The sequence below is a fragment of the Hibiscus syriacus genome, unplaced genomic scaffold (genome assembly GCF_006381635.1).
Source record: "Hibiscus syriacus cultivar Baekdansim isolate YM2019G1 unplaced genomic scaffold, ASM638163v2 tig00110785_pilon, whole genome shotgun sequence".
Classification (NCBI taxonomy): domain Eukaryota; kingdom Viridiplantae; phylum Streptophyta; class Magnoliopsida; order Malvales; family Malvaceae; genus Hibiscus; species Hibiscus syriacus.
Window position 1 is genome coordinate 175,121 of NW_024062862.1, and position 17,891 is coordinate 193,011.

The following is a 17,891-nucleotide window of genomic DNA, read 5'->3' on the forward strand; positions in this document are numbered from 1 at the left end:
ATTTTACTCCGAATGTGCATTTTGTTGGATTGAGCTTTAATTGGTACTTCCTTAATCGTTGGAATAACTTTCTCAAATTTTGTACATGCTCTTCTTCTGTTATGGACTTGGCAATCATGTCATCCACGTATACTTCTATCTCCTTGTGCATCATGTCGTGGAAGAGAGTCACCATGGTTCTTTGATAGGTTTCCCCAGCATTCTTCAACCCGAATGGCATTACTTTATAGCAGAAAGTTCCCCACATGGTTATAAACGTCGTCTTCTCCATGTCTTCAAGGTTCATTTTAATCTGATTGTACCCTGAGAAGCCATCCATGAAGGAAAACCATGAATGCCCCGCAGTGTTATCCACCAGGGTGTCTATATGAGGTAAGGGAAAATTGTCCTTTGGGCTAGCCTTGTTAAGGTCTCGATAATCTATACACATGCGGACCTTCCCATCCTTCTTAGGTACCGGTACTATATTGGCTACCCACTCAGGATATTTTGCCTCTTGAAGAAAACCTGCATCAATCTGTTTTGATACTTCTTCTTTAATCTTTAATAGCATCTCTGGTTTCATCCTTCTGAGTTTTTGTTGGACGGGTTTGCATTCTGGCTTGATGGGCAACGTGTGGACTACTATATCAGTACTTAGCCCTGGCATATCTTGATATGACCAAGCAAAGACGTCTTTGTACTCCTGGAGCAAACTTATCAACTCTAGCTTTATTTCTGCGGATAGAGTAGCGCCAATCTTTATTTCTCTCTGTACCTCCACGGTCCCCAAGCTTACAAGTTCTACTTCTTCCTTGTGGGGTAGAATCTGTTTCTCATCTCTTTCCACCAATCTTAATAGCTCACTAGGGACTTCACAGTCTTCTTCATCTTCACATTCGTTGACTTCTTCCAAACATGGTGGTCGCTCGAAATTTGTCTTGCAACTGGCCTCAGGAACAATTATGCTAGTATTATTGTGACATCTGCATGAAATTTGACTCGGATATATTGGAGAGTAAAGAAATAAAGAATATGATGTAATGAAAAATGAAGAATTTGGAGATTTGAAGAATAAATAATATGATATGAAGAACATTATGAAATAATGTGAAGAATGAAAATGATTGTTATTTGAGGAAAATATCTTTTATTGATTGATGGGATAAGCGTGAAGTTTTACAAAAAGTCCAACATATATTTTTTAGATGCTAATACAAATTATTCTGGTGCATTACTTTGGATTGACCCTAAAAACTTTGGGGAGGTCCTCGGCTGTCCAATTGTCGAGCTTTTCACCAGGTAAGCACGGACGGATTCCAGCTAGAAACTTCCCGGGTTGGTTGCCCCTAGAAATCATATTGATTGATAGTCCTTTCAGAGCTTCGCCCATCATCTCGGTTTCGATGGCGCTAGTCAGCTGTTGTTCTGCGTTGTACACTCCTCCAAATTTGAAAGAGCTCTTCAGGGGAGGAAAGGACATGCATTCTCCCGAGACATCCTCTCCTCTCAGTCTGGCCTTTCTCGCCTCATTCTTTTTCTTTATTTCTTGACCCCGCTGCTGGAAGGTGGGCTTAAATCCGAGCCCGAAACGGTCCTTCTTCAACTAAACAATTATGGGTCGTACCTGCCCCTGCAGCTCTTTTCCCAGTCCTTTACCGATCCTTGCTCCTCTTCCTAGGGTTTGTCTCACTGTCATCTTAGTACAATTCGACAGTGCGGGTCGTGGAATTCTACTACCTTCAGCCACATAGGTTGCATTGATGAATTCCAAAGCCCTGAATGAGCACTCCAAGGCATCCTCATTTATGTCGATATACGGGGTCTCAGACGTTACAGAAGCTATGATTTCTTGTTCAGCCCCAATGCTGACCAATCTTCCATCAATTACGAACTTCAGCTTTTGATGCAGGGATGAAGGAACTGCCCCTGCCGCATGGATCCAAGGTCTCCCTAACAAACAATTGTATGTCGGGTGGATATCCATTATCACAAAATCAACATTGTAAATAGCAGGCCCAATCATTAAGGGTATTTCCAGCTTTCCCATCACGTGCTTCTGGGTTCCATCGAATGCCCTGACGATGTTATGATACGCTCTCATATGTGAGCTATCAATGGGCATCCTTTGCAGTGTAGCTAAGGGCATTACATTCAGTGCCGACCCATTATCTATAAGAACCCCTGGCAGGACATGACTGTGGCGGTGCACAGTGATGTTTAAAGCCTTGATGGATCCCATCCCTCCTTCCGGGATCTCATCATCAGTGAAAGTAATATAGTTGTCAGCAGCTATGTGACCCACAATTCAATCCAATTTATTCGTCGAGATATCCTCAGGAACAAACGTTTGGTTGAGCACTTTTATCAAGGCGTTCCGATGTACTTCGAAATTGATCAAAAGATCCAAGATTGAGATTTTTGCCTGCTGTTTGTGAAGCTGCTCCACTATACTGTATTCATTGTGCTTAAGAAACCTCAAAAACTCATGACCTTGAGCTTCAGTCATAGGCTCGTTAATGATCGGTGGAGGTTCTTCATTGAAAATTTTTGGCATTACGACGGCTTTGGCTTTAGCTTTTCCTTTGTCTATTTCGAGGGACATTTCTGGTGAGTAGCATCTTCCGCTTCGTGTGAAATGTCTCACCACACCTACTTCTGAGCTTGATTTATTTTTCTTGTTTGTTCTTTCAGATATCTTGGACCCCTCTGGTATTGATACATTGGCTGTATAACTCCAAGGAACCTGTCGGGTATCCTTGAAAGGGAAGGGGGACGGAGTAGTAATCACCACCCTTGGAGTTGTTGACGATGATCTCTCTTGTCCCGGATTAACTGTGATGACTATCGATTTTCTCGTCCCCGTCATTCTGCCCGAGCCATCCATCATACAGATATCTATTTCTTGTGGTTTCTCTTCCTTAGTGAAAAATTCCACTTCTCCACTATCCATAATTTTCTGAAGCAATTCTCGAAATTCAGGACAATTCTGGATATCATGGTCCTTAGTTTGGTGATGTTCACAGTATGTTTCTTGTTCCAATGACCTTGATTCGGGACTTCCCTTAATCATTCCCGATGTACACAGCTGCCTGAACACCCAACAGAGGGGAGATTTGACTTCTGACACCTTTCTCTTGGTCGTCCTGATCTCTCCTTCTTCGACCATGTTGATTCCTTGCCCCCCATGATTGGGCATAGGGTGAGTATTTACAGCTGGTGTTTTGAATTCCAAATCTCCAGCGTTGATAAGGTTTTGTACAACCTTCTTAAATTGTGGGCAGTTCTCGATATCATGCCCAGCAATCCCTGCGTGGTATTCACAGTGAGCATTGGCATTATACTAGTGAGGGTAAGGTGGCTGCATCGGAGTCAATTTGTAAGGGCGTATTAAATCTGCCTTCAAGAGCGAGGCGTAGATTTCTGAATATGGTACTAGCACTGGTGAGAAAGTCGGTCTTGTATTCTCCCTTCTCTGCCCTCTATTTTCATGGGTGTTAATATTCTCCGTCTTAGGCTGCAAAATCGTGACGCTGGCTACGTAGTTCTTTTTATAAGTACTCGTCTGGCTCACTTCATTGTCTTTTTTCTTGAAATAGGGCTTCTTCGACCCATCACCTCCTTCAATCTTGCCACTTTTAATGGCATTTTCGATTAATTCTCCAGAAAGAACCAAGTCAGCAAAATTCTTCGTAACATTTCCCAACATATGCCCCAAATATGGAGCCTTCAGAGTATGTACAAAGATAACCGTAGCCTCCTTTTCCAGCAACGGTGGCTGTACTTGTGAGGCAACATCACGCCACCTTTGGGCGTACTGCCTGAAAGTTTCATTATGTCGCTTTTCCATGTTCTGCAATGTCCATCTGTCAGGCACTAGTTCGGTGACGTGACGATACTGTTCATAAAATGCTCGAGCCAAGTCTCTCCATGACTTGATCTGGGATCTAGTCAATTGATTGTACCATTTAATTGATGATCCTGTTAGGCTGTCCTGGAAACAATGTATCAGTAGTTTCTCATTTTCAGTATACCCTGCCATTCTTCTGTAGAACATGACGAGGTGAGCTGATGGGCAAGTAGTTCCATCATACTTTTCAAAGTCTGGTGCTTTGAACTTCGGGGGTAGAATCAGGTCAGGCACCAAACTTAGCTCTCTAGCATCCATTCCATAGAATGGCTCAACTTCTACTGATCTCATTCTTTCCTCCAGGCTTTTCAACTGTTGGGTTATATCACTGTTAACTCTTCCTTTTTCCGAGTCTTCCTGAAAATCAGGTGGTAACTCTTCTACGCCTGATTCAATGGGTCTTGCCCTAGTAGCCGATGGGTAATCGGTTTGAAATGCGAGTTCATTATGATTTTGCTGATTCACTATATAGACTCCTGGGTGAGCCTCTTGCACAGCTGGCGATCTAACTGAAATGTGCACTAGGGTGAAACCGGGAGGATGCGAAGGGTCGGGTGTAAACCCTGGTGGGTGCTGGGGGCCAGATGTAAACCCGACAGGATGCGATGCCATAGGTTCAAACCCTGGAGGATGCAAGAGATCCTGATCAGATGATTTTGGTTGGTCAACAATAGCTTTTCCACTTGTAGCGTGCTTCTTAAACATTTCTTCGATCTTTTGTAGAAAACCGTCTTGTGAGCTTTCTATCTCTGCTTCCATTTTGCTTAATCTTTCTCTCATCTCTGCTTGAGCTTGTTTGTGTTCTTGTTCAATTTGAGCTAATTTCGCCTCCATTTTCTTAGTTTTACGGGTACCGTATGGGTGTGAGGTGAATGCCAGGATAACTACAAATAATTGGAAATTATATTTTATTATTCGATGAATTTAATGAATGAATTGTTATAATGCGATTATCAAGATTTCAAACATTTAGAAAAACGTAAGAAAATGCAAATGCAAATGCAACCCGATATTGATTCTGAAATAACTTAGTTCATACAAAAAGTACTCAACAACACACAAAGTCTAAGCACTTTAGGCAAAGAGAATACATCCTCATTGAAATTAAACGTAGAATCTTGCCCTATCGCCTAATCTCTCGAGCTCTATTATCAATCCCAGGATGCGTCGCTCTTCCTCTGAATTTGGGATAACAAAAACTCTGAGGGCTGCTGCTTCTTCAGATATCTCGTAGACTTGACGAGCAACACTGCAGGCCTGATTCACTGCTCTCCCCATTGCTTCATGTTGATTCTGAATGGTGTCGTGAGCCTGCCGTAGCGCGATTCCAAGCTTTGAATTAGTCAATGGCCGGCTTTCTTCTAATTGTTGGATTCGCTGATGGCCTTTTTGTACTGCAACTTCTAGCTCAACGATCTTAGCTTTTAAGGCCTCATTCTCCTGTCTGGCTATATCCTGTGCGGATGAGTGGATCAACCTTGCTTCTTCTAACTCTGTCATCCTTTTCTTTAACATCACATTTTCTTTTTGAAGACGGAATACATCGATGTTGTATGGGTTCTGAAAAGTCTTATCCATACTAAGTAATTGTGCTTCGAGCTGTTCAATCTGTGCCTGCCTCTGTGTCAATTCTTGGTTAGCCTCATCTCTTTGCTCTCTTAGTCTTTGAGCGTGCTGCAGGGCTCGCTTCTTTTCTTCTTGACCTCTTCTTGCGCTTCTTTCTACCCTATCAAGTTTTATTTTTAGGGTCTTAACAGTATGATGTAGACCCTGGGCTCTCATATTCTTCTCTAAGGCCCGAAAATCTTGATTTAGCGCATCAAGACTCTCCTGAACCTTCTCTTTATCTTTTGCAAATTGTTTTATCACTCCATCCTTCTTAATCAGCTCGAGCTCCCACATTGTCTTCTCATCTGAGAAGTTTCTCTGTTCTTTTTCTCTCTCCAGATTCATTAGTCGCATATCCTCTTTCAACAATTCAGCCTCTGTCGGGAGCCTCCTCAATCGCTCCTCCATAGTCAACTCGTCTTCTAAATTTGGCTTCGGTGTATTGTTATTAATTCTCTGCGACCTCCAAACCTCATAGGCTGGTGTGAATCCAGGCTCTATCATTTTGAAGTTCATGTAGTGGGGTTTCTGCCACGCTGTATAGATTTTTAAAATCCGCTCTCGATAACCTGGAGTAGAGAAAGAAAATTCTGCCTCCTTCAAGTCGTGGGTAGCTGGTACGAATTGTCGGGTACTGAACTGTCTGAGTACAATCAGCGGAGTATACCCGATTGCTCCCCATAATCCGTGCAGCATCACAAAGCTATCGTTACCACATCTGAAAAGTACATCCTCTTTGGGTAACCAGTAAGCCTTCCACACAATCTCAGTATCCTTCACGTTACGGAGAGCTTCAACCCAATCTTTTCTCTTGCGATGCTCCGGGATTTGACATTTGTCGAGGAAATCCACCAGAGGCGAAAATTTTGATTGATGTCTCCGAGCCCAGCCCTTCTCAACTATCCAGGAGTGGCTCCACCACCAAACTAGTAATAGTGAAGTACATCCAATGAACTGACCTCCCAATCGTCTACATTGATTCAGTGACAGGAATGTTTCCGCAATGATGGCTGGTGCGGGATTCTTTCTGGAAATAGCTTCGACGAAATCGATTAAGGCAATGTCGAAGTGATCCTCAATCTTGGGGAAAATTACCAGGCCATATACTGCAAGCGCGAAGTGATCTCTTCTTCTTTTTGATGGAGTCTGCTCATAAATCAAACTCTTCAGCTGAGCCTAGGAGATCCTTTCATCAAGAATGTACTCTTCGACCCATTCCTTGGTCTTTCCCGTCAGCGTGACCATCTTGGTAATGAACCCCTTAGGTCGGATTGCCTTGGTGTAAATGGAATACTTTCTAACATTCGGGATGTTCAGCAAAGCTGTATATTCCTCCAAGGTAGTGGTCATGTCCACTTTACCGAAAGTGAAACACCTATAAGCTGGATTCCAACATTCGACCAGGGCCCGAACCAACACTGAATCTATTGGTACTCTCGGCAGCTCTGCGATGTCTCCGTATATTTCCCTGAACATTGTCTTCTCATTATCATCCCAGGTGGCTCAAATTCTTGATAATTCATCCCAATGTGCTTGCCTGTCTCTAATAATTGCCTTCTCTGGCAAAACTGACTCTTCAGTAGTGACAAGGCTATCCCCGAACCGTGATTGCCCATACTCGGATCAGGTCTGAACACTGATTGCATTCTCAGTCCCATCGGAAGACATTGCTGCCTTAAGCTCTTTTATAATAACTAGGTGATATGGGAATCAATACCATTTATGAGATGATGTGATATGATAATGATACATGCAAAAATGCAATAAGAGTATACAAAAGAAAATCAATGTTAGTAGAAACAAGACAACAAGAATCAAGTTAGTTGAAATGATTAGTAAAAAAATAATAATATTAAATATGACTTAAAGTTGAGAATAAAATAAAGCATACAAAGAAAATTAATAATCCTAACCGCATGCGTTCTAGTTCTCCTAGGCTATCCACATGGCTCTAGCGGGGTAGACTTACTAAATTCTCTATATGAGGCTGGGTTCTAGCGAAGGTTCCCAAGCTATTTTTACAACCTACTAAGGTTGACCCCGATTCTAGCCCATTACAGACTTGTAAATCGGGTTCAGCTCAGGGGATTACACCAATAAAAGCGTACCTCGGAACTGATATCCGGATAGGCAACTTAGGGTGCTTTCCAAAGATACTTTGTCAGACCCACACAAGGAAGCCCAATGCTCCTCATGAGGTGTGTCGTTTCTCTCTACTTAGGTAAATTTGGTTTGAGCTCGGGTTTAGAGCTATGATATGCAACAATCTTAAATATTTCATAGAAGTGTAAGCATTAACCGGAGAGAAATCTGTTTTTTCTTTTTGAAATAATATAATGAACTATAAATTAAATAAGATCGAACTAGTAATTTCCAAAATCATAAATATAGGATAACCAACTCGTGGCTCGACTCTCAACTTGTTTAAAAAACAAAAATCCCCAACGGAGTCGCCAAGCTGTCGACACCGTTTTTCGCCCGGGCGGGGAAAGACCGATACCGACTCGGGGTTTTCTTTTTGAAAATCGTTTCAAAATGTGAGTCGCTACCAATCATTTAAGGTGAGATTGGAACACCGTAAAAACTGGGTGATTTTAATAAAATATTTTATTTTAATAAAATATCGAGTTTTGGGGTCTGCAAAAATCCAGAAATCAGGTTCGGGAGTCCGTTACGTGTGGGGAAGGATTAGCACCCCCACAAGCGCCCAAAAATTGGTACCTAGTTGATTACCCTATATTTAAAATCGGAAACTTTGAGTTCGATCTTTATTTAATTTAAAAATCATTAAGGATGCAAAGTTTGAAAAGGGTATTCGTTTATTGAGACCGATAGCATTCTCCCCCGAGCGTAAATGCGGGAGATCAGCTATTGTGCCTAATAACCGAATATTGCCTTATTTTTAGAAAACATGATGTAGTTTTGAAAAGGATGTTGACTTATTCAGGGAATTACCAGTAGTCACCCCCTGAGCACGATCGCGGAGGATATACTATTAACTCCTTAATAAGTGAAAAGTGCCTTAAAGTTTAAAATAAAATGCACTCGGACAAAATCTTATTCAATCCTAATTAATCTAAGATAAATTAAGGCCTTTTCTAACTTAAGGTATCAAATTATGATAATTAAGTAACCTAGGGGCTTAAACCTAAAAATGTAGGTTCTAATATTAATCCTATTTGATTTTAAAAAAAATATTAAATCAAATAACCGAGATGGTCCCTCGAGCGTTTACGCGAGGGCCAACTCGAATTATCCCCTAAATTAAAGACTAGTTTGAAATCTAACCTAAAATGGAGGCTCTATTTAACATATTTAATTATGTCAATATTAAATGTGTAAACATAGTTTGGGGAATAAACATGTCAAAGAATTAAAATAACGGACCTAAAAGATTTAAAAGTCTAAGGTTATTTTCAAACAAAATAAAATATGATACATTGATATATTTAAAAAATAAATACACACATTAAGGTTAATTTTAACTTTGTTTTACTTTATAAATATATACATATTTTCTAAATATGATATTAAACGTATGACATAATATTTATTCTAAAATATAATGAAAATATAAAATATAATATTTATCGTGCTCTACATATAATATTATGTATATAATAAAGTAATATATAATAATATAAGTAAAATAAATACCTAAAACATAAAACATACTTTAATGGTACAAATAAACAATATACATATATATTCATTAATATCTTAGTGACAAAAATGAGTGAAAAATAATTTTAAAATTATAAACATTAATAAAAATAAATATCATGGCATGAAACAAGAAAATCACATAACATGAGCACTAGAATCGTAATAAAATAATAAATATAGGACTAAAATAGAATAGCATAAACATTAGTAACCCATTTCGAACACAAATAATACATACAATAGTGGACTAAATTAAAATAATACAAAACAAAGTAGCCAATTCGCAAATCATGTAAAGTAAAAGAAAATGGTGACCAAAACACAAAAAACGCTTAACTTAAAGGGACCTAAGGCACGATTAACCCTAAAAATGACTAAAGACGCATATCACATTAAACTTAAAGGACCAATAAAGTGATTTAACCTAAAACTAGTGATCTAAATGCAAAACACGCTGAAACTATGATGACCTAGTATGCTATTTACCCTAACACTTAAACTAAAACATGAAACATATTAAAAATGGATGACTTGACATGTGATTAGCCCAAAACCCAAAATAACTTTACTTTTTTCTCTCCCCAGAATCATTTCTGCGCATGGTTTTTCATTTCCTCTCCTCTTCTCTTTATTATTTCTCTCAACTTTCTTCCTCTTTTTCTATTTCATTTTTATTTCGTGGAATAAACGATCGTTGGCCATGAACCACCATGGCCACCACTGCGAACCGTCCCGATCTAAGGTAATAATCTACTCACTCTTTTTCCTTCTTATTTTACATACAAAGCTTCAAAAAAAATATTAGATTCAAAACTAAAAAAAATATTCAAAATACCTTGGAATAATCTGATTTTTATTTCTTTTCTCTCTGATTCTAAATTATTTTAGTATTTTCTCGTAATAGCATAGAGTAAAAAAAAATTAGTATTTGAATACGAAAATAAAAAATTTACCCTTAAATGCTTGTATTTCTCTGGAAAAATCGGAGAGAAAATCCTCCCTTTTTTTGATTACATGCATTTGGCTTTTATAGCCAATTTTACAATGATTTTTCAGTTGATTATGCCTTGATTTTCACAGGGAACAAGGGGTGATGGGGTTGGTGTTGAAAAAAATGGGATGATGGGTGTTGGTGTTGAAAAAATGGGGTGGTAGGTGTTGGTGTTGAAAAAATGGGGTGGTAGGTGTTGGTGTTGAAAAAATGGTGTTTACAATGAGTTTGACCATGGTGGAATTTCACCTTAGTCTTAAGCAATCCTACATGTGCAAGGTTGCTTCAATTCAGTGAAGAAAACACTTATCAAGAGCTCACTCATGCACTCATGAAAAACCCTTTTTTAAAAGACTAAAATGCCAAATTGAACTCAAAAATAAAGTGAACCCTCAGTTCCAATCTTGGATCAATTGAGCTCTTATTTCAATAATCACGAATGGAATGTGTCCTTATTTGAAAAATAATGGATCAAATAAGCCCTTATTTGAAAAAATCAAGATCAAATTTCAAGAGATGGTAAGGACCCATTTGATCTCAATTTTTCAAACAAGGGCTCACTTGACTTTTGGGTACAATTAGAGGGGCCTATTTTATTTATAAGCCTTTTTTAAATTAAGTATGAACTGTAATCCATGCAGCCTTCTTTTTCAAATATAAATATCTTATAAAAGTAGAGAACTTAGGAACAACAAACAAGGATCTATCAAGCCCTTCCAAAAAGTAGGTTATCAAGTTCACTCATTAACAAAAATGTGCATGGCTCACCTATATTCCAACTCAAATCATTTATCAAATGAGTTTGATACTGTTGTTCAAGTTACCATTAAGGGAGGTAAATTCATTTGTAACTGAGCAGATGTTTATATATGAGGTTAAGGAAGAAGAATATTAAACACTTACATGAATCCATCCCAGGGGGAATAGAGATTTCTTATCCTGTACATCAAATATTTCCTCCTCGTTTGTTGTTTGGCACTAATAAAAAGAAAGTGTTCCTATCAAAAATAAAAAATAAAAAGAAAGTGCAATAAAAGGAATTATATAACCAGCTAAAATAAGAGGAAAAAGAAAGAAATTTTGACTGATGACGGAAAAATAAAGTTAGATAATCCAAAATGAGACAGCCATACCGAGTCAGATGTTGATTCCTGCTTTGGAATAATAAGTGCTGTAACAAAAAACTTCCTATTTTTCTGCAGACGAGTATCACAATAAAACTTCAGTATCAAATTATATCCAGACTAATAAAAGGTGAATCAGTACTTACAAGCGAACCTGCAAGGACACCACAGGTTTCTAAATTCCTATCAGTATTTGATTTAGCCAGCTTCATGAAGCTTTCCATTATTGTCGTTGCCTGAACAACAAATGACAAGTCAATACTATTGGGGTTCCTTGAGGCTATAAACATTAAAATATCCTCCATAAGGATAACTGAATTAAACCATTATCATGCCAGAAAGTTTGGAGATGAAGATAACTTGCAATAAACAAAACATAAGTCGTCGAAAAACTTACAATTTGCAACTGTAGAGGAGATTCAGAAGGAACAAGACCATCAGTTGAGGGGTTATCTATTCTACAATCTCCCCCAGTCACCTGGGGAGATATCGCAGGAACCAAATCCGAGGAGGAGAAGGTTGTCCGGTAATATTTGGAATGGTTTCTGATTCTTCAAAAGAAATCATCGGACGAGGTTCATCCACATGATACTTCTGACTATTCTCACAATTTGCAATAGTAACAGTTGATTCCGTGCTTGATGCTTCAGTTTCTGAGTTGCTATGATCACTCTTCCCTGGAAGTTTATTTTCTATAGGCTGCTGCAAACTGTTTACACATAAACACCATCAGATATAAAAGTATTCGAACCATGAATTTATCCAAAACAATCAAAATAGATAAATAACTAAATATTAAAAAAAAAAGATTTAGCATCATGCTTGGAGTTATCCAAATTTACTTAATATCCCCAATATTTTTTTTTATAGGAATGGAAGGCCTCGTTAAAAACCCCCTTCTTGATTAAAGGAGCTTAGGGGTAAACTCCTTAATCAGCGGAAGGAGGAAAAGAGTACCTTAAAAACTTTATTGATAATACAATCTTACATAATATTTAAACACTACACCACAATACATCCCATAAAACTTAACAACAATTTTCTAATAGACCGTCTCGCTGGACCAGAAAATCCAATGACAGGGCTTTACAGTCAACCTATCCCTTTCTTAGCTAAGCTATCAGCCTCCCCATTGCTCGCTCTTGGAATCCACCTCACTGAATGAACCTTGCCATTTGAAAGTGTCAAAATCTGATTAACCAAAGACGAGTAGAAAACAGGAGCCAAATCCGGTGATTTAATCCATTCCACTACCGACTTGCAATCACTCTCAACAATCAATCTCCCAACAGAAACCCAAACTGAAGCCAGAAAAATTTCAATACCCCTTTTAATAGCCTTTAATTCAGCTAGAGGAGGAGTACCTTGGTCAACTTTCTCTGAAAAAGTCAAAAGTGTGCGACACTCCCAATCTCTCAATATACCTCCTATACCTCCACCCGAGCCTCCAATCCTAACTGCTCCATCAACGTTCATCTTAAGAAAATCAACAGGGGGAATCCAACGCAGGTTATGACCAACTTTTGCTAAAGTAGGAGAAAACCCATCTGCTAGAGATGGGTTACCAATCAGCAAATCCTCCTGAATATTAACCGTAGGAAACTTGGCTAAAACCCATTTTGATAGCCTGAATCTAACTGTAAAGAACAGAGACATGCTGTCCAGGTTAGAACCTTCGAACACTATAGCATTCCTGGCTTTCCAGATTGACCAGAAGATAACACCCGGAATAAACTTCCATATCGTCGAGTTTCCCCTCAACTCACCCCAGGAACTAAACAAAGCAGGAGGGTCTTGAGGAAGAACAAGCGAAATATCCCAAAAGCTAGCTAATTTATTCCACAAATTCCAAGCAACAATACAGGAAATAAATAAGTGTTGAACTGTTTCCTCCTGAATCTTGCAAAAAGGACACTGTATATCTTCCCCTAAAGAAACTCCTCTCTTAACCAACTCAGCCTTAACTGCCAATTTCTGATGTGCAAGCTGCCATAGAAAAGCTTCCACTCTCGGTGGAGCAAAACCCTTCCAAACTCCTTGTAGCCACAAATCATTACTCCCGATCTCCGAGCCTAAGGTTTTCCTGCATGATTTAACCGAAAACAATCCATCTCCACTAGCAGACCAAGAAAGGGAGTCCTCCACCATCTCTGACAGTTTGACATCCTTAAGTTTTGTCATCAAAGCCAACCACTGGTCCAATTCCCAATCACTCAGATTCCTTCTAGTTTGGACATTCCACTCCCAACCACTCGGTCCATAGCTGCCAAACTCAACAATCTCCCCCCCTTAATTAATGGAAAGCACATAGATTCTAGGAAAAATTATTTTAAGAGGGACCTCATCAGCCCAAACATCATTCCAAAAAGAAATTGATTTCTCATTACCTACTTGCAGCTTCGAATTCGATCTAAGAAAGTTCCCTACCGAATCATTCTTAGAAAAATTATTAGCAATGCCTCTCAAGTTCCATGAAGATTTCGGAGAAGTAACCTTTCCAATAGACATAGTGTTCCAGCTGACCTTTTGCTTACTACACAACACAGATTTCCAGAGAGAGTTTTTGTCATTGGCAAATTTCCACACCCACTTGCCTAGTAAAGCCCGGTTAGTAAGATTCAAATCAAGGACACCTAGTCCACCACAGTTCATAGGCCTGCAGACCGTGTTCCAATTTATCCAGTGAATCCTCCGCTTATCCCCCTTCTCACCCCAAAAAAAGTTAGCCATTAAGGAATTAAGCTTCTTTCCGATATTGCACGGCATTTTGAAAAGAGATAGAAAGAAAATCGGCAAAGAGGTTAGCACCGACTTCAACAGAACTGTCCTCCCAGCCAAAGACAGACATGACGCTTTCCACCCCGCAAGTTTGGAACTAAAATTCTTAAAGACCGGATTCCATAGAACCCCAATATGATTCAATAAAATAATCCTTCAATGCATCTAGAAACTATCTTACTTTCCTTTAAATCAATCGCTGTAACTTGCGATCAACAATAAGTAATTACACGCTCCGAAAACCAAAAAAGGGAATACCTTGGGAATTCAATTGGAGTTAGGTCAACATTGCTTGGATATTGCACCTGTAGTAAGAACGGCATGTAAGCTGAGTTCTTAGTAAGGACCCAAGAATTAGGAAGATATCATCATACCTGTATATTAGTTTTTGGAGGTTGTCACTGCCCATAAAGCCCATTTGGACCTAAAATAGAATGTTTGGAGAGGGTTTCCTCCTTTGGGCGCAGCAGGTTTAATGACCTAAAATAAGCAACAAAACCAGGGTCATCAAACACCTTTTCCACTGTGACATGCACCAAACTTTGGAGCTTGGTTTCTAAATTTGATTCCCAAGACAAAAAAAATAGACTAGGTAAAGCTTGAAAAAATTAACAGTACACCATGAAACTCTAGGTTCAATTCCATTGCAACTTCCCCATTTCAAATATCCATTTTGATAAATTCAGCATTAAAATAAAAGGCGTACTAATATTGGTATATATAAAAATAGAAGAACTACTACAATAGGAGAACCAAATACTGACCTAGATAGCAAACGCAAACGTAAACTTTCTATCTGAAAGCTATATTCAGATAGAATTAACACTTGTAAATGCTAGATGCTTCAGCAACCAATGAAACTCAAAACAGGTAAATGCTTGTTTGAAATTTGAGAATATGCTCATAAATCTTATCTTCTAAGTCCACATTTTGTTAACCCGCATGGTAAAAAAATTGTAAACAATTGCATCAAATTAAAATAGTCAGTAATACTCCTATAAGGAAATTAAAAGTACAGAAGCATTAAGCAGAACGTTTATAAAATTAAACAGAAGAAAAGAGTTCGGACGTGCAACAGTAGTTAATCATTTGGTCTTGTCAATTGTAGCAATCAGATGATAAACAGGTGAAGAAGGAGAAAGGAAAAAAACGACAATGCTGAAACCAACTAAACTCTATGGAACTACACTAGAAACCCCTAGAACTAAGAAAGCAACTAACATCCTCCTGAATTGTTCTTCCATTGGTTTGGAACATGAAAATTGCTGAGCTCTTGAACCATTATAATTAAATTCTCGTGCAGCTGGTCTAACTGCCTGCAGTTGAACAACAAAATTCATTTTAAAGCTGGATCTACAAACAAATTATAAATTCTGCAGATGCAATCATAAAAGAAAACTAAACAAACTACATGATGAAAAGACAGTCCAAAAAGATTAAAGAATCAGCTCATTAGCAGAATCGAGCACCGACAGTACCTTTTTCATTGAATTACTTTGATGAGCATATCTTCTGTTTAATTCATTGATCTTTTGTTGCACTGCTGGCTTCAATTCCTCTAGCTCATTCAAGGCATTGAGTAGTCTCTACAAAAAAAATTGAAATCAAATTGCATATCAAACCTTTCGAACGATTATCGGATATGTGTAGAGAGAAGTGACTACCTTTTTCAAGTAGACCTTCTGGCTTTGTAGAGATGCTCTATAATCTCGATGGGATGGTATTGTTTCAGAAACCAAACTGAGGAAAACAGCCAGGTGAGGAGAGGTAAAAGTAGCTTTATATGTATTTTAAAGGAATACTAAGAATCTCAAATAATTCATGATGAACTATCTATGTCTCACCCTGAAAACCTTAGAAGCATGACGTATAGATCTATGATATTCTTCTCAGCTCGAAAGATGTCAGCCTAGATAGCATTGAGTATATCATAAAAGCCAGATCATTTAGAGCAAGAAGGTAACAATTCGATGTATTAAGAAATAACATGCAAACATAATGCTGTTAAAGAAACAAGAAAAAAATTAATAAGGAAAGTATTTAAGCATGATCAGCCAAGTATTTAACAAAAGATGAGCAAGAATCTAATGCAGCACCATTACTTGTAAGTCCAATCAATAATGTATATGAATCAAACCTAAAGAACAAACCTCAATAGAAGCTTCAACATTCCAAATCCAAAGTAATCCTTTAAGCAAGTTCTAAATAACTAACTTTCAAGTCCCAAAAAATTTAACAATTTGCATCACAAACATTAGACATACAGACAAAAGCTTTGTCACTTTTTCAAACCCATTTCACCCCAAACATTTCCTTAACTGTTATTTTATGGTTCAATGTCACTAAAAATAACCTACAATATATATAACCAGACTTTTCTTAGCATTGAAAAGACATGCCTGACTTCTCATATTACACTCCACAATTTTGTGAATGCTATACAAAATCAAACAAACTTTGGTATAAACACATAAACAACCTTTCAAGATTAAACACCACCACTTTAATAAATAGCAACAAAAACTTATATGTGCATCATTTATGCATCAAAGTCATAACTAAAAGAGAAAGAATTCATATTTGGAAGGCTAATAGAATTCCACCAGACAAACTTATATCAGCGTCAATTTTATACCCCAAACTTCTGTATTCTACCATTATCTTTCATGCATGATGACATTATAGCACTTGAAATCTCACATCCAATAGAATTAGGTTAAATTGGTTTTGCACTATAATTATTTGTTCATTTGAAATCATTTAAGATTCTACTTTCCACTATTTGCTTCTTCTCCTCCACCCCCCACCACCTAACTTGTTAGGAATCAAAGGCAATAGCCATTGGCAAGGAAAAACAGATACAATAAATCGAGGTATAAGTCACTTAATTAACTAAAAAATACCAAAATTTGAAACGTAAACTGCACAAACGATAGATTATAGATACAAAACTAATTTAACATGAAAAGTATATAACTTGAATTAAAAAAACCTGTTTGATAATATTGTCGGCAATCCGGTAGTAATAGCGGAGAGGGATCCGATTGTCAACGTCAAGTCTTTGTGCACTCGCCGCTATGCTTATTCTTCCCGTCGAGGGCATCATCCCTTTCTCCTTCAAAATTTCCCTATTCTTTTCTGGTTAGCAAATACAATGTTCTCCGGATTAGCCGACCCCAATTTGCTTATGAATTCGGCGACGCTGAAGCTTCGAGCGTCAACCGCATATCGGACGAGAAGAGATAGGCTCAGGGTTCAGAAGAGAAAAGTCATTGTGCAATAAGTAGGGGCAATTATGGAAATGCAGGACGTTTATTTTTCAGGGTTTGTTATAAATGATTAATATAAAAATAAGTGTGAAAATGTATTTTTTTTATTTAGGTGTTTAAATTATTTTTTGATTAATTTAAATATTTAATGTCATAAATATTATTATTTTGAATATTTTAAACGTAATGTTATTAAAAAAATATATCGTTAAGTGATATGTCTAATTTTTTGATAATTTAGAAATTTTTTTTGAAATAAAAAAATTAAAAATATATTTAAGAAAAAAATTAAAATCTTTAAAAATCTTTTAAAAAATTTAAAACTTTGAAAACTTTTATTTCAATTTGTATGCTCATATAGGTTACACTATTACTCTCGATCAAATCTCCACCGATGACATGACAACTCATTAACTTTTGAAATCATTTCAGCTGTTGTCTACAAATGTTAATAATTGGTAAAGTATCACTTATTTTCCACGATTCTAGGACCTTACTTATTCCACTACTCGACTTTTAAAGTTTTTATCTTGAGGTTCCGTCATCTTGAAACAATACAAAAATTC

The 17,891-nt window shown here is 37.7% G+C and overlaps 1 pseudogene; it reads right to left on the reverse strand.

Moving 5' to 3' along the window:
• The window catches only part of LOC120140483, a 42,856-nt pseudogene extending 25,502 nt beyond the window's left edge, over positions 1 to 17,354 (reverse strand).
• Positions 17,355 to 17,891: the final 537 nt, after the last annotated feature.